The sequence below is a fragment of the Dipodomys merriami genome, unplaced genomic scaffold, assembly GCF_024711535.1.
Source record: "Dipodomys merriami isolate MVZ:Mamm:240054 unplaced genomic scaffold, mDipMer1.0.p SCAF_500, whole genome shotgun sequence".
NCBI lineage: Eukaryota > Metazoa > Chordata > Mammalia > Rodentia > Heteromyidae > Dipodomys > Dipodomys merriami.
Window position 1 is genome coordinate 593,271 of NW_027206070.1, and position 24,262 is coordinate 617,532.

At 37.3% G+C, this 24,262-nt stretch overlaps 1 long non-coding RNA gene across 1 annotated transcript; it reads left to right on the plus strand.

The window, feature by feature from the left end:
- Positions 1-486: 486 nt before the first annotated feature.
- Positions 487-18,771, plus strand: LOC138810615 (uncharacterized). Its single transcript, XR_011367199.1, has 5 exons — positions 487-968; positions 10,092-10,179; positions 10,538-10,672; positions 17,534-17,768; positions 18,053-18,771. It is a non-coding gene; the product is annotated as an uncharacterized lncRNA (long non-coding RNA).
- Positions 18,772-24,262: the final 5,491 nt, after the last annotated feature.

A 24,262-nucleotide genomic window follows, 5' to 3' on the forward strand; every position in this document is an offset into this window, starting at 1 on the left:
ATTAGTATGGCCTATCCAAAGAAACATACATCCCATGGTTTCCCTAATTTTCAATAACGAATATATATCTGCGATAAACAGAAATGTTCAAAAGCTATGTCCATTTGACCAGACAAGATAATGTTAAGGGAAATGAACCCCAAGATAGGGACACAGTGGTTATTTCTTTCTTGCTATTGTTTCTAACATACTTATAATGTGCAATGTGATTTTTTGTGTGTCTTTATAGGTTCCTCCCTCAAACTATAACACCTGTTTTCACTGTATTTGAAGCTGCTACATCTTGTATATATGCTCCTCTAGTTTGGGAAGGGGAAGGAAAAAACCAAAATGCTTAAACGGGATACAGGTTGACCCATTGTAACAATTAAATTCACAAACACTATGTTGAAAAATGAACTTTACAATTTATGTTGGGGACTGAGGGAGGGCAGTATACTTTTGGAGGTAGGAGGGAAGGATGGTAGGGGAAAATAAAGGAGGAGGTAACAATGCTTGTTCAGAAATGTACTATTACATGTAGTGAGCAACCAAAAGTAATATTATCTATTGACCATGCTCTGCTTCCAAGGAAGCCAGGTGGATAACTTCTCATGCTGTAAATCAAACTGGTTATCTTATGTCTTGGTATTGTAAAAATATCAGGAACAGAATAATGAATGAATGTTGTAAACTGAGGTGAAGTCCATATGTAAATGTGAAAAACTGATAAAACAAAAGTATCTGAGCAATATATTGTGTTTTACATCATAAGGAAGACCTAGAGGAATGAATTCTCTTTTTGATATCCTATCATAGGTCCTTAGAAGGTTGAAATCTTTCCTCATTCTTGTAGAGGCATCATCAGATGAGAGGAACTGTATTTTTTTTGTTTCCTTCAATTTATTCTTCAGTCCAAATCTGAACTACTTGAGATTGAAAGAAACCAAGGGAAATTATACACGTATACTTTGGAATGAATAATCAAGGTAAAATAAATAAAATACTTACAGCCTTGTAAAAGGTATAATTAAATTGAGTTATATATTCGCAAGTGTAAATAGAAAATGATTTAAGCAATATCAGGTTATTGCTAATTGAAAAATGTTGAGTTGCTTAATATTTTTCCTTTCTACTACCTTGAATTATTTATTGATTTTGCATAGAAGATTAAAGATGAGATTAACGAGAAACTTGATTTAAAATGGACAAAAGTTCTGAATAGACATGTTTTCCTTAAATCCCTGAAGATCGACAGTGGGTTAACAAAGTTGTACTTAATACAACTTCTATGCTGGCTTAATGCTTTGAGACCAGAATTCATTAGCGAAATGTCACTCAAAATTACTATGATACTACTTAATTACTTTTATAACTCTTATCAAAAAAATCAAAGGAACCAGGTGTTGTGGTAAATGCTTGTAATTCCAAGCACTTAGGAGGTTGGATTTAAGTCTAAGGCCAGTTTGGGGTGTGCTGCAGATAGTAAAAACTTGCCCATTATTATAAAATATAATAATGGTGAGAGTGTGGAGAAAAGGAAACTTTCTACCCTCTTGGTCAAAATCCAGGTTAGTATTCTCGTTGTAGAAAGTAGTATGCAGTTTTCTAAAGAGGCTGATATCTGAGGATCAGGTTCAAAGCCAGCCCAGGAAGAAAAGTCTGTGAAACTCTTATCTCCAAGAAACACCAGAAAACTGGAAGTGGTGCTGTAGCTCAAGGGGTAGATCGCTAGCCTTGAGCTGAAGCCCTGAGGGACAACACCCAGGCCGTGAGTTCAAGCCCCAAACCGACAAAAAAAAAGAGAAATGCTAAGTTAATGTATCATCTTACCCACCAATAATGTGATTATTTCTCTCTCGGTAACTCGTGAATATATCTGTAGTTCATTGTTATTTACCTTATTCACAACAACAGCCAATATATAAATCAAAGTTGTGTTCAACTACAGACTAATAAAGCAACTGTGGTACATGTACAAATTTTTCACATTTCTGCCTTCCTTCTCTTCTGATATAAGAAAGCACTGACTAACACTATAAATATATTGCATTTATAACGGAAGGATCAGTGTTGTTGTTGTTTTCCAACCTGAAGCCTTCTTTTCCATGATTTTTGACATAAAATTTTCAGAGTTTTTTTTATTGTTATGGGATTCCATCTAAAACAAAGCTATGTATATCAAGAAACCCAAAGTTTTCAACTCAGAGTACTAAACAAAAGAGGGAGAAAAGTAAGGTTAGATCTATATGTTAAGCACAAATACAGGCAATATCATGATATTTTGAAATCGTGTACCTTTACTTGATAAAGTGGCTCAAACTTTTAATCTTATCTTCTTGGGCAACAAAGATTAGAGAATTTCATTGCCAGGCAAGCCCAGACAACAAAAAAAAGTTTCAGAAACTCTAAGCATTTGCTGGGTGCAATGTTTTCTTGCCTGTGTTAGGGGGACCGCAGTCCAATCAGTCCCAGGCAAAATGATACTACCTCAAAATAAGCAATCCAATTACAATCTGCAGGTATGGCACTAGTAGAGATGCTGTTTCAAAATTATAGGGTTTGGGGTTCAATCCTCCAGTACCGCTAGGAATTTGGTAAGAATTTGGCAAGTCTAAAGTCAAGACTTCATACTTATTACTATCTTTGTGATAACTGCAGCTTCCTTATTTGGAAACTGAGCTGTTCAGTTAAGAGTGAGTAGATGAATCTTATTATTTAAAATTTCATTTAACTGAAATTGGAAAGATTAATGTCTCAGACATTATTCACATTTGAGATTCATTAGCCACATATAGCCAGTGGGTAGTATGTTAGACAATGCATATATAGAATATTTCCATTATCACAGATGTTTCTGTTAGAACTGTTTTAGAGCATGTTTCTGCTTGTTAAGGGATGGTTCATGTTCATAAACTACATATGCTACATAGATGGTACTAAGACTGAAGATAAGACCAGAAATGCTAGACACCCATGAAGTTAAGATATAGATATAAATTGTTCTACATAGGCACACTTATTTGTGAGGAGGAAGAGGATCAAACAGTCAATGCCATCAGAATCAACGCTCTCAACTCTTGGAAAGAATAGGTGGAAATTTTAGCAATTCTTGCAGCTTTGCTTCTGTGATTGAAATTGGCTGTGGTATTCTCAATGGTGATTTTGTTGGAAAATATACATGTGTAATTATCATATTAGCTCACAGAAGAATTAAGATTTGTGCTTTGTAAATGTCATTTGGTATTTATATGTGACATTTCAAATTCTTCTGGTACCAATACACCACAAATATCTTTATATGGCTTCTGAGTTTTTGTTTTCGTTAGCTTTGTTGTTCTTACAGCAGACATTTAAAAAATAGTGGAGAAGTTAAGACTTCCTTGTGTTTTATAATCCCATTAGTACTCAGTAAGCTTAATAAACAGTGAGAATACAATAACTATGTGAAGAAATTATATCTCCAATTAATTACTGGAGCAAAGAGAACTGGCTCTCCAGAATCTCACCTTCAAAATTCAAGAATGAGATTGGAATAAGACAAGCAAAGACAGAGATAGTAATTTGCACTGAAGTTGCTGTGCTGTCACAATGAACACCTGTTCTCATGCAATCTTTTTGAATCTCACAGTTAGCTTTTATGTGGTTTTTATTAGTATGACAAAGATGACTGACTTTCTCAGATTTACATTTGGAAATGTGTGGGACACATTCCTTTATCTATGGAATCTACCTTAAAATTGTGCATCATTCACTTTGGTCCTCGGTGCCTTTTCTATCCTTGTCACAAGTATGTATTTCTACAAATGGAGACGCTGGATTTTGGAGGTTGTGTGATTTGCAGTAGAAGCAAAGTATTATGGGTAGGACCCTTTGGTCCATTTTGACGCTTCTTTGTAGAATTCTTATCGTGGTACTTAATCATGGACTCATGTGTAAGTAATTCCCCCCATATTCTCTATTGGGTGTTCTAAAAGCTTCTTGTATCTGAATAGGCCTATCTTTTTGCATGTTTGGGAAGTTTTCTGCTAGGATCCTGTGAAACAAATTTCCTAGACCATTAACTTCTGTCTCTAGGTGTTCCTCTACACCCATTATCCTCAAATTAGGCCTTCTGATGGTTTCTTCCAAATGTTGAATAGATCTATCATACTTCTTGGTTTTTGTCTTGGATGGTTGTATATTCTTTCTCTATAATATCTAGGCTGTATTCAATTCCCGAAATTCGATCTTCTGCATGGTCTAACCTACTGCCAAGACTTTCTACTTTGTTTTTTATTTCTTTTTCTTCTAGTTGGTCAGCTTTCAAATTCTTTGCTGGAGCTTTGTTTTAGATCTTGCATGAAACTCTTTAATTCCTTAATTTTGTGTTCAGTGTTTATTCTCAAATCACTTAGTTGATTGGTTATGGTTTACTTGGACTGCCATTCCTTCTCTTGGGTTCCATTCAGCATTCCATTTGTAGTCTCCCTGATTTCTTTCAGCTTTCTGTTTATGGATTCCATGAATGCCTCCATTGATCTTTGTCTATTCTCATCCGGTTCTCTCAGTTTCTGTATTTCTCTTTGATTAGCTTCCTCATGTTCACAGAATTCCTGTAGTTCTCATTGAGTGTTCTCAGCCTGTTCACACCATTCCTGACTTTCTCTTTGTCTGTTCTCAGCCAGCTCATGCAATTCCTCCTCTATCTCTTTGACTGATCTCAATCTGCTTATGCAATTCCTTTATTTCTCTTTCAGTGTTCTCAATCTGCTCACAAAATTCCTGTATCAATTTTTGAGTAGCTTCCTCAAGCTCATGAGTCTCCTGTATTGATCTTTGGTTACCTCTTCTCTCTACCTATCATCCTCACACTGATACTTTGCAAATGTTCACTCTTTTCATTTACGCTGTTTATCTGTAGTGTTTGTAGAGCTTTTTGGGAACGTCCTCTGGTTTATTCATTATCTAATCTGTCCCCTGATTGTCATGAGTGGGAGCTGAGATCCCCGGACTTGCTATTTTTCTTGAGTTTTTCTGGCCATTTGGGATGAGTGTAACACCAGTTTTGGGCTCGAACACTATTTTAAGGTAAGCATCAACCAAAGTCTGTAGTTACACAGTCAAAAGTCTGCAGATACATTCTAGTTCAAGAGATAGAATCTATTCAACATCAAACAGTAAAGGAGAATTTGGCAACTAGAAATTATTCGGTTTAGGGAGTATGTGGGGAAAAATAGGATTAGTGGGATGTGGAAAGGTGAGGGAGAGTGGAATTAACCAAGTCCTAATCTCAAATAAGGGAAATGGATTGGACAGAATGAAAGCAGATAGAGGAAAAAAGAAAAAGAAAAAAGAATAAGATAAAAAAAGAAGAAAAATAAAAAAAAAGATAAAAATGGGAAAACAAAAATTTACAATTAAAATGTGAAACCCTTAAAAACTGCAAGTTTGAAGGACTAGTATTCAGAGAAGAATGGGGATGGGATGAGAGGAGAGGAGGGATCAAAAGGAGACATGAAAAACTAGAAAAATAAAAACCTTTTAAAATATTATATTGGTATAAAGAGGTAAAACTGCTCTTAAGGAGTTTAAGTCTAAGGTTTTGAGTTGAGTAATAAATTTCTGGATTAAGTGTGTATTCCTTGGGGGATAAGATCTAATAATCGGCAAGAGGTATATCTGAAGATGAGCAGAGCAGCAATTAAGTCACACAGAAAAGAATGAAAGAGAAGAATTGAAAAGAATGAGAAAAGAAAAAGAGAAAAAAATGATCAAAATGTCAGTAGAGATTTTTAAAAAGCATACAAACATATACACCTAAAATTAAAATTATACGAGGAAGAAAAGAAAAAAATAATAGAAAACGAAATTTTTTTAAAAATTAGAAATTAAATTTTTTTTTAATATTTAAAAATAAGGTACAAAAAAGAAAGTTCTTTGTTTTTTTGGGGGGGGGTGGGAGACGGGAAGATTCTGTATCTCCCTTTTTTTCATATCCAGTCTCTTGGTGGAGTCTTTGATCTGCTTGTGGTGGTTGGTTTTCCTGTGGCTTAATTGGTTAATAAAGTCAGTTTGTTTGGGCAAGCAGAAAAATGCTCTGCTTTTCCCAGGATTTTGTGGTCCTCCTCCCAGGCTAGTTCAATGGGATATAGACCTGCTTTGAGTATCAAAAAAGAGGGAGATGGCTGTTACCTCTCGTTTGGAGATGCTGTGATGAGGTTAGGTTCTGTGTAGAGTTGAGGCCTTTCAGCAAACAGTAGCTTTTCCCTGAGGGGCTAGCTTCTGAGACATTCACAGAGCCCAGCCTGGAGCCACTGTCAGGGTTTATGTTTACTGAATTTCAATTGATTGTCAAGGCTTCCATGGGGAGGGGCAGCCTCTGGCTCTGTTTATGCAGAAAAGAGAGCAACTCCTGGGGACAGATTTTCCTCTGCCTGGGCTGAGTGACTGTTTCCTGTGTGGAGTTGAGCCTGGCAGATCTGAGCAGGTTCCTGTGACCTGCTAAATGACTCTCTGTTTTTCTCTCAAGGCCTGAGTTGGCACTAGCAGCTCAGCCGTGCCTTTGTCAGTATCAAAGATGGAGATCTCTGGTAGTAGGGTGGGGGATGATTGGCCTGCCCTCCTCTGCTCCCTGAGAAGGAGTGAGGATGGCAGGCTTCTACTAACACCGCCAGAGTGTTGGTTCCTGGGTCATCTCTGGTCTGTGATCTGCAGGGTGAAAATATCTGCTCCTTGTCAGTTCTTGCTGGTGTTGAGTAGAATTCGCTTACCTGCTGCATCTGACTCTTTTGTACCAGACTCTCTGTGTTGCAGGTATGGAAGCTATGGCTGTTGCTGTGTCGGCGGCAGCCAGCAAGTACTCAGATCTGTCTCTTTGCCTGGATTTTCTCTCTCTGGCCACACTCTCTGTACCGTGCTGGCACACTTGGTGTAATTCTCTGGCCTAGGACTGTTCACTGGAACACTAAAACTCCTTTCTATGCAAGAGCTTTTTTTGCCTCCAGCTTTTCCTCCACCATCTTAGTTCTTCACATTCTTAGATATGTTTTAACATCGATTTATCCAATGCCAAAGACATTGTTTAAGACACCATTTTGATGAATGAAAAGAAATCATGCTGCAATCTCATTATATGGCAATTTTCTGGTTTAAAATTCTTTTAGATTAAAAATTGATGGTGGAAAATGAACATTCCATATTCAATTTTATATTTTCCTAATTATTTTAATATACTTTCCAATATTATATAATGTTAAAACATTACTACTTACTTAGATTTTGGATTTCTAAATTGGCCAGAGTAAAAGTTCTATTCATTCACAATATTAAGACCATAGAGGGTCCATTATGACCAATGAGACATTTTAAACTTTTTATTTGTGGTCCTTAAAGGTTGTGCTGGGGAATCAAGTCCAGTGCTTCATGTGTCTTAGTCTACCATTTGCCTGAGCCTGATGTGACCTGTGGTTTTACTTTTACTCAAATGGAATAAAGAAAAATTTCACTAGGAAGGAAAAATTACTTGGTTACTTTCTCCAATATCTCTTGCATACATAAAGTAATATAATTCTATAGTGACAGAAAATGGTGTTCCTATTAGCAGTAACTGTTTATTTTTTGTAGCCCCACTCTTCACTAAGTCTTGCCACTATCCAATTCCCTCTTCCCATAAAACATGACTATATCCACTGGAAAACCACTTCCAGGCAGCCTCCTCCTTAAAAAGTCAAAACTTAACTAACATACCACCTGGTAGAACCGCTATAAATTTTCAAAGGCCTGACTGCAATCAGACTCCTTCCTGAAATCCCTCCTTTGCTACAGGGAAAGCCTTCTTCCACTCCACCCCTTCCTGCAATCCATGCTCTGCATGGATACCAGGATACATCCATATCTCCTCCTTCTATATCCTGCTTTGCTGCACCAAGAACCCTGCCTACATCAGGCTCCTCCCTTGAATCCTCAATTCATCCATCAGATACTGGGCCCATAACTACTCTAGTTCTTCATAGTCCCATTGCTCCCATATCCTAGTACCTCCAAGCTCCTCCCTTCCCTTTCATACCCCACCCACAACTAGCCTTCTCCCACAAGCTCCTCCTCATTTCATCAGAAACTTCACCCATAAATAGCCTAATTCTAAATGGCCTAACCTCGCAAACACAGCCTTGAACCTACTTCTTCCCACAAAGTCCATAAGGCTATTACAAAAAACCTTCACTTCCCTATAACTGCCCTTGAAGCCCAGCCTTGCTTGGCTAGAAGCCTCTCACACAGCCTATCTCCTGCCTGGAAAGCCAGCCCTGCTCCAACACAAGCATCTGCAAAGATGACTTTCAAATCATCTCTCTAATGAATAATTTCGGAGTTGCTTGCGTTACGATGTATCAGAGATTTTAGTAACAGAAATTCTCTACCAGAATCCATGTTGAATTTCCTCCTTCCACTAAAGTGACCTTTGGAAAAGATTGAAGTAATATACAGGTGAAATGCCAGAAATAAAAACTTATTTGAGATCATAACAAAATTATGATGAAGATCCCATTCAATGTGCTTGAAATTTTCTAACAAAAGGAACTTAAGAATATTTAACTGCAGACTTTGTGAAGACTAGAAGACAAAAATACAAGAAATGTCCTGTTAGCTTATGGTTCTGAAAACAAAACAAAACCAAGGAAAGACAATATAATGAGACAGAAGAGAATGAGGAACTTGTACATAGAATGAAAAACATACACAGAATCAGGTAAAAATAATTTTGGTCACAAAATTATTTTTATTATATATATTTCATTGTAAATTATATATATGTATATATATATATATATATATATATATATATATATTTGTAAATATTGTTCTTCGCTAACCTGTGACTTAATATAGGTCTCAGCAGGGATCTGCTCAGGTAGTTGTGTAGTTAGTCAATTTCATCATTGCAACATCCTCAGGATGGTAAACTCCCACACACCTTAACATACCTCCAACAACACTAGACATACACTCCTATTGGTCCAACAGAATAAGCCAGACCTGTATTTTACCAAAACTTTCAATGTGGCATTTTACCAAAGCTTTGTATGCTATCGTTTATTCAGGTGTGATACAAAATGTCTCTGCCCAGAATTAAATGATGGCATTTATAGCTAAAAAGATTTAGGGTCATTATTAACATCTATCGCATGCTGAGGATTTATTTATACCTCTCTTTTTCCCTTTCTTTTTTCCTCCATTCTTTCTTTCTCTTTCTTTTTTTTGGGGGGGGCAGAGTCCAGTCGTGGGGACTGAACTCTGGGCCTGGGTGTTGTCCCTCATCTCTACAGCTCAAAGCTAGTGCTCTCCCAATTTAGCCACAGAGCCACTTCCGGCTTTTTTTAAATTATATTGTGCTGAGGAATCGAACCCAGGACCTCATGCATGCAAGGTAAGCATTCTACCACTAAGCCACCTTCCCAGCCCCTTTTCCTTTCTATTTTCTTTCTTTCTTTCTTTCTTTCTTTCTTTCTTTCTTTCTTTCTTTCTTTCTTTCTTTCTTTCTTTCTTTCTTTCTTTCTTTCTTCTTTCTTTCTTTCTTTCTTTCTTTCTTTCTTTCTTCCTTTCTTTCTTACGTTATTTCTTCTCTTTTATTTCCTCTTTTAGGAAATGAGTATGAATTTAGATATTTTGTTTGTTGAACAAGTATTCTACCATTAGAACATCCTTTTTCGATTTATTTACTTTGCTCATAGGTTATCAATTTTGCTGAGGGCTGAACAGAGGCTAAGTTCCTCACTTCTGTCTGCCAAGTAGCTGGGATCACAAATGCATTCCAACGTGCCAGGCTTTAGGATGATATGAGACTCTTAGTACTTTCCTTGCATATTGGTTCTGAAATGTGATCTTCTCAAATTTTACCTCTTCAATTAGTGATGTGAGTTCCAGTAGGCTCCCCTGTCAGTATATATCGTCTAAGTGAATTATTGAAGGCAATTTCATTTTAATCTCTTTTTCTTTGCCAGTCCAGGGACTGTTACAGTTTTATTTCTATACAGTTTTTGTGTATATGTGCACATTAGTTTTCAAATATTACATTTTGATCGGTTTTTATTTTTTTATTTTTCTTGGTTATGGGGCTTGAATTCTGGATCTAGGTGTTGTCCTTGAGCTCTTCAGATCAAGACTATCACTTTACCACTTGAGCCACAGTGCCACTTCCTGTTTTCTGGTGGTTAATTGGAGGTAAGAATGTCACGGATTTCCTGCAAGGGCTAGCTTTGAACTATCATCCTCAGATCTCAACTCCTGAGTAGGTAGGATTAGAGGCATGAGCCACTGTCACACAGCTAAATTGTTACTTATTTTAAGTTCTATGATTTAGTTGAGGGAGTAGAATGAGTGTGTAGAAAGGTAACTTTCAAGTGATCTCTCTAAATAATTTCAGAGTTTCATTTTCATAATGTTTATTTCAGTGATTAATGTGACAATGTGTACTTGAAATTATAAAAAATTAGTTTGATGGTACATAAAGAGCCAGATAACACAACATGCTTTTCATTTTCTAAAGAAAGGAATGTCATACAAGTATGTTTATTGCCAGGCTTTTTCATCTGAAAAACAAAGAAAAAAGAATATCATAAAAAAGCTGAAAGGGATCAGCAACCATGTAAGAGTGATATAGCATTGGAGACATCAAGACCTGAATTGGTTCAAGTAAAATAATACTCTGGGAAAGGTATCTGTGAACTAAATTTATTCATTGTAAATTTTTTATTTTTATTTATTATGATACTTGATATATAAATACATACATATATGTATATATGTATTTTTGTAGGTATATATGTATGTATATATATATATATATATATAAATTTGTATATTTATGTATATCAACCCTGCAACACCGCTGAGCATGCAAACTTATGTGTTCATCATTGTAAGCTAGACCTGTGTTTTACCAAAGCTTTATATATAGTGTGTTATATTTTCATTTAGGCTTGACACAAAATGTGTTTTCCCCTAGAAATAAATGATGACATTTATAATTACAATAATTTAGGGTAAATGTTTACATTAAACACATGCTCAGTATGAGTTGTTCTTTGTTTCCTTTTCTTATTTTATCTTTAGGAAGTTGATTTAAGTTTAGATTTTGTGTTTACCAGACAGGTATTCCACCACTGGAGTCACTCCACCAATCCTTTCTTGTTTAAGTTACTGTACTCATAGAGTAGCAATTTTTGCACCCATCCCAAAAAGCAGGGATCATGATTGCATTCCAAAATCCCTACTTAGTAGGTTGATATGGGTGATACTTTCCTTCCTAGACGGATTCAGAATTGTGATACTCTCAAATTCTACCAATTTAGTTAATGGTGTGAGCTCCAGTTCTGCCTACCTCTAGATGATATTATGGAAATAAATGATTACAGGTAATTTGAGTTAATCATTGGCAAATATAGGTGATTTGATATTAAAATATATGGTAAGTTTGAAAGTAAGAAAAAGAAAAAAGGAAAAAAGAAAGAAAGAAAGAAAGAAAGAAAGAAAGAAAGAAAGAAAGAAAGAGGAAGAAAGAAAGAAAGAAAGAAAGAATGAGAAGGATAGAAAGAAAGAAAATTATTGAGAATGAATTTTTTGGAGTCAGGAATCGCATGGTAGAGGTACTACCTGTATTGTGTATTAGGTCTGCCCCAGGCCATGCAAACCCTTTGCACACACCTTCCCACTTCTTGACTAAGTTTCCACTCTTTGTTACCTAGGTATTTGGCACACCTGGAGGCAGCCACCTCCCCCTCCTGCTAAGTCACAACCGGGTCAGCCTCTGGTCACACTTTCCATCTAACCAGAGATGAGTCTCAGGCCTTAAAGTCACATGTAGATCCAGTGTGGCCAGAATTTACCCCGACCTGGCCTCACCTCATCTGGTTCTTTACCTAGATAGGTCCTCGCTGGAGGTTGGGTCACCCCATTTTTTTTACATGCCTTTCTACCATGTATGGTATGGGAAGCAGTTCAGTAAATAAACTACTTACCTGACTGAATACCGTGTGGTGTTCTCTTCATTGACTACTTAATGAAACTCACCTAATTAATATGCCTTACACTTAAGACTTTCTAGTTATGAATCCATAGATACTTTTGTGACACATGTGAGTTCAGTATCTACAAAATATATGTACTGACTCATCATTTAACAATATAATTCTGCCTGGAATCTTTAATAGCACTTTACTTAACCATAAAGTCTATTTTGTTTGCTTTCCTTTGTTTTGTTTGTTTTTTCTTAAAGTAATAAAAGCGTTAGTGGGACAATCTGAAAGGATCTCTGGCTTCATATTTTCTCATCCCCTTGGGCTACAACCTGTGTGCTACCAGCTCAGACGATGGGACTTTGAAATTTTGGAAAGTAGATGCACATCATAATGACCCATGGCTTCGAGATTTCTGATTCTTTTTGAAATGTAATTGTTACTTAAGTATGTACAGTGAGGTTACCATTTCACAAAAAAATCAGACATTTACATGTTTATTTATATTTTTTGTCAGTTGTGGGGCTTGAATTCAGGGCCTGGGCACTGTCCCTAATACTCTGTGCTCAAGTTAGGTAGCACTCTAACAATTGAGCTACAGAACCACTTCTGGCTTTTGAGTTGTTAATTGGAGGTAAGAGTCTTATGAGGACTTTTATTCCTGGGCTGGCTTTGAACTTCAATCCTCAGATCTCAGCCTCATGAGTAGCTGGGATTACAGGTATGAGCCACTTGCACCTGGCTTGAAATGGTCTTGTGTGTGTGTGTGTGTGTGTGTGTGTGTGTGTGTGTGTGTGTGTGTGTGTGTGTGTGTGTGAAAATACCATAGAGAGGGGTTATAATTATATGGGCAAAGTAATGAGCACATTTCTTATGAAGCATTGTTGCCCCCTCCTTTGTTTCCCCTTCCCATCACTTCTTATCTCACACACACACACCTCACTAACCCCCCCAATCCACACTCACCCCCCTCCCCCGGGCAGGTTGTAATGTTCGTTTTCTGACATAACATCTTGTATATCTCATTGTTCAATGGGTTCAACTGTATCCCTACTTAATTTGTTTTTTTGCTTCCCTTCCACAAATTATACCAACATCAAATACAATGAAATCAGGGGTTATACCGTGGGGGAGGGACATACAAAACAACAAAAGAAATCATCTTATAAATATGTTAGAAACAATGGCATGAAAGAAAAAAATACATTTGAATCCTTATCTTGGCATTCATTTCACCTAACATCAACTTATCTGACCTTTTCTGCTTGTCTCAGACATATACTAGTTATAGAAAATAAGGGAAACCATGGGACCTGTTTCTTTGGGCCTGGCTTACTTCATTTAATATATTTTTTTCCAAGGCTTTCCATTTCCTAACAAATGGGGCAACGTTATTCTTTCTGATGGAGGCAGAGAATTCCATTGTGTATATACACCATATTTTCTTGATCCATTCATCTACTGAGGGGTATCTGGCTTGGTTCAATATTTTAGCTACGGTAAATAATGCTGCAATAAACACAGTTTTGCTGGTAACATTAGTATTGATTTGTTTGTGATCATTTGTGTAAATGCCCAAAAGTGAGATTGCTGGGTGATAGGAGAACTTTGTGTGGAGTCTTTTGAGGAACCTGCATACAGTTTTCCAAGGTTTTTGAACAAGTTTACACTTCCGCCAACAATGCAATAAGGTTCCATTTTTGCCACATCCCCTACAGCATCTATTGTTATTAGAGTCCTTGATTATACCCAATCTAACTGGGGTAAGGTGGTTGTTGTTTTGATGTTGTTTTGGTTTGTATTTCTTTTATGGGTAGGGAGGTTGAACACATCTTCATGTGTCTATTGGCCATCCTTCTTTCCTCTTCGGAGAAGTTTCTCTTTAAGTCTTAGGTCCCTTATTCATTGGGTAGTTGTTTCTTTGAGGATTTGTTTTAGGGGGATTTGATTTTTTGGATTCTAGGTATATTTTATATATGAAACACTTGTCCGTTGTATGGCTAGTGAAGATCTTCTCCCAGTATGTGGTCTTTCTATTGATCTTGCTAACTCTTTCCTTTGCCTTTCAGAAACCCTGCAATTTCATGCAATACCATTTCTCCAAACATTTTTTTATTTGTTGTGTTTCTGGGACTCTTTACAAAAACATTGGTCTGTGCCAAGGTGACCTAATGTTTCTCTTATTCACGGACTCCACTCCCAAATTACTCAAACTGATTCAAAACTTTGGCAAAGTAGCAAGGTATAAATTTAACCCTCAAAAATCAATGGCTTTTCTGTATGACAACAATGAGAAAAGCATGGCTGAAATCAGGAAAGCAACTCTATTCGTAATAGCCCCACAAAAAAAAATACCTAGGAATTCATTTAACCAAAGACATGAAGGACCTCTATGATGAGGTCCTTAAAAAACATGAAAAATGAAATCAAAACAGAACCTAGAAACGGGAAAAACTCCTATGCTCCAAGATTGGAAAGATCAATATCGTGAAAATGGCAATAGTTCCCCAGGCTATCTACAAATTCAATGCCATAACTATCAATATTCCAACCTCATTCGTCAAGGAAATAGAAGAGGCAATCCAAAAATACATATGGAACAATGCAATACCCCAAATAGCAAAAACAATCCTAAACAGAAAGAACAGTGCTGGAGAAATATCAACACCAAATTTCAAACTCTACTAAAAAGCCATAGTAATCAAAACAGCTTGGTAGTGGTACAAGAACCTCCCTCAGGACCAATGGAATAGAATTGAAATCCCAGAAATGAACCTCCAGGCAGATAGCCATCTAAAAAAATAGAATGGAAGAATGACCCCCTCTAAGTTAATGGTGCTGGCAAAATTGGTTAATCACTTGTAGAAAACTAAAGCTAGATCCTTATATATCACACGGCACCACAATCAACTACAAATAGATCAAAGACCTCAGAGTCAAAGCAGACACTCAAATAGTCACTTTTAATATGATGAACTGCTTTGTGCTTCTGGCTCACATATATAGTCCTTGCTATAGTTAGGATTGCAGGTATGAGAAACAAACACTAGGTGTGTGTTGGCTTGTTTTAATATTGTTTGTTTCTTATACTACGAAGTTCTTATTTGTATTTTCACCTAGGTAGTGGAGATAGGTGCTAGCCAGTATTGAACCTTCTTTGGTTGAGATGGGACCATGTGGAAGTTCTTGCCTAGAATGACATGGAATTGAAATCCTCCTGCTCTCAGCTCCCCATGGACCTGGGATGATAGACATATTCCATCACACAGAGCAAGAGGTTGGGCAGCATTGCAGGAAAAATTACACTGGTCTTGAAATGATGTCCCACATAGGTAGCTTTACAGGCATATGCCTTCAAAACATTGTTGTATTCAATTTCACTTTGAAGTAGTGTTTGCATATACTTAGAGATACAATGATAACACACTACATGTTTAAGATATAGAATAGTCAATATAATTAGCACGTTTATCTCCTAAAACATTTAAGCTAATGTATTTCGGTAACCTCTTGACTCGGCTAGTTATTTTTTTTTGAGTATACCACAAACATGAATGCATTGATAATGTGCATAGAAGATTGGAAGTTGATAGAGACAGACAAGTTGGACTATGTGTAGTAAATATATATTTGTCTATTGCTGCTGCTCTGAAGAACATTATCATATATTCACCATGACAATACCACCATATATTCACCATGAAAATAATTTTCCTGCAGTGTAGAATTTTCCATTTCATAATCTGCCATCTTTTATCTTTTTTACATTTTCCTTATAAGTATGAATGTTTTCTTGTATGTTTTGAAATTATTAAGATGTAATGTAAACATTTGTAGAATCTACTGAAATTATCTCAATTTGTTTGGTTTTGTGATGCTAAATCATTAAAACCAAGGTTTTCCTGAAAGTTTTGCTAGCAGACTATATCACTAAATTGTATTCTAAACACTTTTTATTATTGTATTTTGATATAGGGTTGTACTGTTGCTGTTTTATGATATAGAGTGTTGTGAAGGTGGACTAAAACTTGCAACCCCACTGTCTCCAGTAACAATGCTTTATCACCAGGTTCTGTAGGCTCATAATTATAACTAGCTAATCAGGGGTTTTAGACCTGAGATTTAGTTCAGATGGCCTGAGCAGAAAATTTTATGAGTCTCTCCTCTCCATTTCACTACTAAAAGGCTTGCAGTGGAACTTTGGACAATTGTTAGAGCACTACAGTCAATGGCTGAGATCTGAGGATTACGGTTCAAAGCCATCCCGAACAGGAAGGTCCATGAGACTCTTATCTCCAATACACCACTAGAAAACTGGAAGTTGTGTGGTGGCTCAAGTGGAAGAGAGCTCCCCCTGAGCTGAAGGGCTGAGGGATAGCACTGAAGCCCAGAGTTCAAGCCCCATGACCAACAAACCCAGGGCTGATGAGACCGCCTGGCAGAGTATTGGAACAATCGCTATCTCTCTGAGACTGTTTCACTGGGTTCTTATCAAAGGAACTTGGCTTGAGACAAAGAAGTGCCTCCATGCTTAATTTCTTATTACTGGGCTGCCAGAATATTTCATTTGCCTCATAAACTAGTGGAAGTTTAGCAATTTGCATGTGAGAGACTAGGATTAAAGGAATGAGCAAGTGGCACACAATATTCACCCTCACCTAGGAAATAACTACCTTAGAGGCCTTTAAAGGAATATGGACATAAGTAAGGATGTAACTTGAACTTGAATCTGGGGCCTGAGTGTTGTCCGATTTGTAGCACTCTACCAATTGCGCCCAAGGTCCATTTCTGGCGTTTGGCTGGTTAATTGAAGATAAGTGTCTTTAGAATTTTACAAACTAGAGTGGGTTCAAACTGTGATCTTCAGATCTCACTCTCCTGATTAGTAGGTTTAGAGGCATGATCCATTGTGTATGTCTTTGTAGAGATGCATATAAGCATCCTCACAGAATTTCCATGAAATTGTATAGACATAACTCTACTTTTTGTCTGTCATGTTTACATTACCATATGGGACATAGCCAGTCCTATGTGTGTCATGTTAATTCAGAAAAGGAGAAGCATAGAGTTAACTTCCTACTCTCCTCCCATTGGTACTGATCCTTCTACCGTAACTGGGAGGAAGATGAACAAGTGACAAAGTAAGTGGATGTTGGCATAAAGAAAAGTTTTGTCCTTGAAAACTTGATATGTTTGAAGTTTCTGAATCAAAGTCAACTTTCTTCTTTGCTCACCAGTTGTGATTTTTACTAGGGGATTGAGGCTTGGAACTTCAGAGGATAGCAGATTACATAGTTGTGGATGTGCTTGCGGTTTTGGACTCTCAAGGATGACAGGGAGGGCTGTGTAGAGCAAGTCTGATTCAGTAGGGAAACAACATTTTCTTCCTATTACAGGGAGAATTTTAGGGGATTATATTTGAGAAATTTGTAGAAGTGGGTTGTGAGGAGCATCCTGCTTACAGGAGTTTATTCCTACTTCCCAACAACAAGTCCTGCCAGACAGAGGCTCAGAATGGGGAGGGTGGGCTCTAATTTTCCTTGTCACCAATCTTCCCACAGCAATGGTTGTTCCATCATCCCTATGTGGATGGACTTCTACCCTGATGATTTCTATGAGACCAAGGACCATGACACCCTGAAAAAACTTACACAGTATGTCAAGCTCAACATGCCCTCTTCAGACCTGCTCTTCTGCTTACATATTCTTCTGGACTAGCTGGAGGAACCCACGACCCATGAGACAAAGAAAAAGTGGAAGAAGTCCTTGTTTAGATGCCTCAGAGCTCATGAGTAGGTATGGAACCTGCATCTCTAGGGATGGGCCTGATTGGTCAAGGGCCCTTAGTACTCCCTAGCTTGGCAAAAATGTCATTTTATGGATATTCTATGCCAGGTAATAACTGTTCTCTTTTGAAAGAACTTAGAAGTAGCCACTTGTTTAAAACACCCTACCTTCGCATCAGTGTTCAGTCCAAACTCAAATTCTACAGCTTCCCCCATTCTATCCTTATGGAAGTTTAGTCACACCTTAACTTCTAGGGTCTACTCTAAGACTCCTGTACCTATTTCCATTCTCAGGTTTGCATCACCATAGAGCAGCTCCTGCAGAACTCCAGACAAAGAACCCATCAGTGATGTCGTCTATAGTGACTGATGGAGATCAGAATCCATCACTGATCTCAAGAAAGCATGTGAAGGTAGAGGGTTTTTCTTTTCCAATTTGTAGAGAGGCCCAAGTACATTTTGAGTCCTGTGGACAATCCACTGGTTTTGAACCCCAAATGTTATGCAGGTGTACCTGCACATACCACCAAGGAAGAAGATGATCCAGAATTTTCCCATTGATGTTCACAATCAAGCTAGATCAGCTCCAAACCAGTCAAAAAAACACGTCATGGTGTACAGGGTAAATGTATGCTAATGGAAAATGACCCCAGTATATGCTGAGAAAAACCAATAAGTGAGATCCAAAATCTAGATTCAGATGAGGTCAGAGAATCTTCCCTCACAGAATACCCAGACAAATCTGTCCTCTTGCATGGGATCCAATTTCCAATTGAGAAATTAGAATCTGTCCCTACCTGGACTCAGGAGAGAATCCTGTCTTTAATGAGGAAATCCCTTTGAGGACTCTGAGGCAGAATTTCTCCCTGAACGCCAAGTTAGAGACCAATCTAGATTTGGAGATTCTTTCTCCCCTTAGTGAGAAAATCCTTCTTTTTCTTTTTGTCCTGATTGTTGTAAAAGTTTCATTCTATTTATTTTTCGAACTTTATTAAAATGTCAATGTTTTTTGACATATTCTCGAATTCTTGATATATTTCCTCTTAAACTTACAATCTGAACCATCGTGTATACATGTTCTGTAGGAGGGAAAACACAGAGTGACAGAAAGCTGTACAAGAGATCCTACTGGATATAATGGAAACTGTTAAATGCACAGGGAGTGGCAATGAAGCCAGGCCATGCCAGCATGGGGTGATAAGGTGGCTACAAAAGGTCTAGGACATAGCAGATCAGATGTCCTAGAAAGTTAAGCTGTCTATTGGTATAAATGCCACAATACTTATAGTGGTATGTGGGACACGCTTCCAACAGTGAGTTCTAATCTGTATACATCTTCATTGTGCTTTGGGCAAATATGGAAGAAAAATTTGGCTCCAATAATATAAAAAGTCTACTTAGTGCTGAAAAAAATTGACAAAATATAAAATAGAAATATATACTGGAAAGTATATACCATCATCAATAGAAGAAAGAAGGCTTACAGATGTGAACAAACACAAAATCAGGAAGAAAAAACTCCACAATTAAATCAGTTTTATGTAAATACATTATATTCTTTATGTAATATATACTATTTTATATAATATATAAGATTGAATATGATTTTTCAAATTACAAAGGCATTTAACTTTTTAGTCTTCAGTATTTTTGCGTAAAACATTAGTGTAAATATTATTAGGGAAAGAAGTGATATAATTTGATTATAATTATATGAATATATATACGTGTGTTTCTAGATATAACACTTGTTATAAATAGATGAATAATTATATACATATATTTGTATATATCTGTCTATGAAGTGAATATAATGAAAGTGAGTATTATGAAATTGATTCCAGTATGTATACAAAAATTGAGTTCATGAAACTTAGGCCTGTAATCTTAGTGATGTGAGAAGCTGAATTCTGACTTCTATTATTTATTACCCCAAGCCTTAGATTTTCAGAGGAGTCCTGGGCCCTCCAGTGTAGCAAAGAGACACATATGCAGTGGGATCACACTCCCTGACCCCAGAGGAAAGTCAGTAGAAATCAGTACAGCCTCTATGTTATGACAGTCTACTCAGTACCTGTACCAAGATGGCCACCTGTAGAACATCAAATGGAAAGTTGGTATTCCCTCCAAAAGGTTCTAAAAAAGAGCCTTCTGAACTATAGTCTCTGACTATATTGAATTAAAACGTATTTCCATACCCAAGCTGCAAACACATAGAAATATGGCAAGGGCTCAAGAGAGATGGTCAAAGACATACAAATACATAAAATTATATACTCTGTTTCAGTAGTTCAATGACAAATCATCAAAAACATGTCTTGAATTTTTCTTTTTTTTTCTTTAAAGAAATAGACACATATTCTGAGTTGATCAGGAACTGGTGATAGTTTGGTTGCTGAATTGTTGAATGGACTCCTGGGAAATTGTGTGGGGGTGGGGTGTCCTCACACAGCTTAACAATACAATGGCCATAACGTCTATGATGGCACAGCCACCTTTGCCATAGCAGGAAATAGGTGTCAGGCACTGATTTGGCCCTGAAGTGGACTCAACAACACCAAAAGGCACAAAGAATGAGAGGGAATGCCTATTGGCCACCAAACTTCAGCCTGAAGAGCTCTCCTGACCAGAAGCTAGGATCAATTGAGTTGGAGAAGGCTGATCTCCTTGTAAGTCTGCTGAGCACTAAGGACTAGGCACTATTACAGGTGTTGGAGAAACAGAAGTGAATGTGGCTCTCTCCTCACTAATTTCATGCTGGAAAAAAAACCAGAAATCTTAATGATAATCTCTATAAATCAGAGACGTGAAATTGGTGATTTTGTGGCAACAACTTCACATTGATGAGGGATGTTGATTTGAGAGCCATCATCCAGCAGGTACTCCAGGCAGTAAGAACAGTAAGTACATCCCCCATTGATGGGAATGGAATTGACTTGCCTCAGAAAAGGGAAACAGCACTGACATGCTTGCTTGTGAAATAAGAATGGAAAAGTTCAAAGAAGAAAAAGATCAGAAATGAAGGTAGGAATAAATTAGATAGATATTGCATGCTGTCGTTACAAGAAGAAAAGTTCTGATTTTACTTTAAATCTGACCCACTGGAAACAAAGTGCTAAAATAGTAGTCAGACACATCTGATTCAGTAAAGAATACGTTTAAACTGTGATTCTAGCTGGGCTCAGGTGGCTCACAACTGGAATCCTAGTTACTCAGGAGGCTGATATTTGAGGATCAGGTTTAAAGCAAGCTCAAAGAGGGAATTTGGTAAGATTGATCTCCAATTAATCACCAAAAATATGGACATGAAGCTGTGGTTCAACTGGTAGAGCACTAGCCTTGAGGAAAACCTAAGGGACAGGACCCTGGCCCTAGGTCCAAATCCCAGGACTTCACAAAACAAAGAAGCCAACAAATAAAATTTGGTGCTGTCATTCATCACTTAGCATTCTAATTCAATATATTTGGTATGAGCCTTGAAAATTTTATCCTTAGCAAATGCTCTACCCGGATATTTTGCTTCGTTTGAGCTTTCAATCCCTGGCATCACCACTCTCTCCTCCCAGTTAGCATAGCAGTGTGCCACTGGAAATTTGAAGATATATTTTATTAATCATAAGAATTTGGATCATTTTCCACATACATCAAATGAGTAGTAGCCACATTCCAATATTCTGGATATTTTAATCATCCTTTGATTTAATAAGCATTAAGGCTTAACAATTCTAGAGTGTTTATCAAATTAATTCAATAGTCATCATTCTTCCACCCAATCATGTAACATATGTTTATAAAAGGAGAGACTATATGAAAGTGTGCACATGATAACTTCTAACTATAATACTCTCAAGAAGTAGGGTTTTACAAAACATCCTGATTGTTTTGCCAAAGGAAAGGATAAGAGATTTAAATAAGCCACCTAACATCTCAGAAGGAAAATGCTATTGGCTTTACAACAATTTCATTTGTCTAGAACTGAGGAAATGAGTTTCAGAAATGCCAGAAGCAAAGTGTATTATTTAAATCACCTCGTCATGAAGTACAAGCAGCCTATCTAGATCAACCTTCCAGGAACAAAAGCAATGAATGGAAAACAATTAATGCTCTAAAACAAGCCAGTTGCTGGTGGTTTATGCTTGTTATCCTAGCTACTTCGAAGTCTAGGATGAAAGGATCTCAATTCAAAGCCTGGCCAGAAAGAAAACCTTCTTCTCTGCAACCAGCAGACAGAAGCATCAGCTCTGGGCCTGACGCCCAGTTGGAAGGCTTCTGCCCATAGACATCCAAACACAAGACCACCCCAATCTGAAATATTATCAAATACATTCAAATAATATCTCCTGTTTGGGAGATAATATTTAAAAAGTGTATAAAAACATTTCATGAGTTCCTGTTTAAAAAGGCAGTGTGAAAATGGAAATATGTACTTACTCACTGAAAGGTAAGTTACTGACCAGAATGATGTTAATGGTGCTAGAGGCCCATTTGGTAACTTATCCATTCAACCATTTTTCCTCACAACTTGTCAGTCAGCCTGAACAGTGAGGTTTTTGAATGCAAGGAATGTGTGTGTACATGTATCTTGTGAAAGTAATAATCAAAAGCTAGGCACTGGAAGCTCAGCCCTGGAAAACTAGCTACTCAGAACCCTGAGATATGGGAAACTCAGTTCAAACCCAACTGAGCAAAAAATACTCTTACTACTAATTAAACAGTAATGAAGAAAGCTGAGCAATGCTTCAAATGGTAGAGTGCAAAGCTAAGGGACAGAATCCAGGCCCTGAATTCAAGCTCCAGTACTGGCTCTCATATACCAAATACTCATGACAACAACACAGTATATGCTTATGTTAGCAAGGGATGTAGATGAATGGGATAATGTCATCATTTACCTCACCTTTAGTCTCAAGCATTGTGTACAGCATGCCTCAGTCTGTGAAAAGCCCTAGGTGAACCCTTTCCTCAAAATCAGTAGATACATCCTCGTTTTCCTTAGCACATTCACACACACACACATAAAGGGCTATATTTTTCATTTTTTAGGGATATAGTTTTCTAACAAATTTTGAAATACACAACCATTCATACATGCTTCAGAATTATGTGCCCTTGTTTAAGTTTCTTAGGGAGCTCAATAAATCCAGGTTCTGGCTCATTCTTATAATTTTAGCTGCTTAGGAGGGTGGTATCTGAGAATCACAGTTTGATGCCAACCCAAGCTAATAAATTCTCAATATTCTCATCTTCAATTAAGTAGCAAAAAGCCAGAAGTGGAGATGTGGTTCGAGTGGCACAGTGACAGCATTGAGTAAAATAATCTAAGCGAGAGCTCCAGAACCTCAGTTCAAGCCTGATTCTAGCCAAAAGCCAAAAACCTCCAAAACACCAAATCAAAAATATGTCAAAATATTTTGTCATTGTTAAGGCAAAATCCAATGAGGCAACATAGTTTCTGGTTTGTTGAAGATTTGGTCGGGAAACCCCAAATTCAACATGTGTTTAAGCTATGCAACAAACAAGCAACCAAATAAAATTTCCCAGTAAAGAATCTTCCTTAGAATTCACTGAGACCCATGACACAGGAATTTTTTTCTATGCTTTTTGAAAATAGGTGTTTTTTTTTTCAGTAAAGGAAATAATATAAAACTTTACTATGTGTTATAGGAGTCATTGGAAGCTCCAAGTGAAGTGAATTAACAACAAAAAGCATACAATATTAGAAGTTTCTATGCTTCTGTTGAGACACTACAAACCTGAAATAGTGTGGTTTCTCAGAAAGAGAAGGGGGATGCTCAGCATCACTGGTTATGAAAGAAATGCAAATCAAAACCAAAACCACATTTAGATTCCACTCACCCCAGTTAGAATGGCCATTATCAAGAGAACAAACAATAACTGATGCGGCGGTTGATGTGGTTAAATGGGAACACTACTACACTGATGGTAGGAATGTAAGCTGGTTCAACCACTCTGGAAGGCAGTATGGACGTTCCTCAAAAGACTAAACATAGATCTCCCCTAAGATCTGAAGTAGGCCCTGAGAGGAAACTTGAGCTGGTACAGTTTCTTTCCAGGCTTTGCTTTTAGAGAAAAAAAAAAAAACAACTTTAAAAATAGGTTTACTAGACCTTGGCTCCAACCAGCCCAGTTCTTGGAATGTAAAGAATGCCCCTATGCCCCCCCCCTTAACAATCTAACCAACCTTGATTGTTCTGTTACAGACTGACCAATAAAACAGATAGGTTGTAATTTGGCTTCTACTAGAAATATCTCCACATATTTCACGTGCTTATGGTAAACTCCACTAAACTCCTCCTTTGTGTATGATTACCTTAACCTCTGCCTTTTGTGTGTGCCTCACCTTACCCAATGACTTTGTGAGTCATTTAAACCAAAAGTGATAGACTGGTTTAAACAGCCATTATGTGACAAACTGTAATCTCATTGACCACCTCTGTGTGGTCTAGTATGACTGTGCAATCTTTTGTGTGTGTGTGACAATGT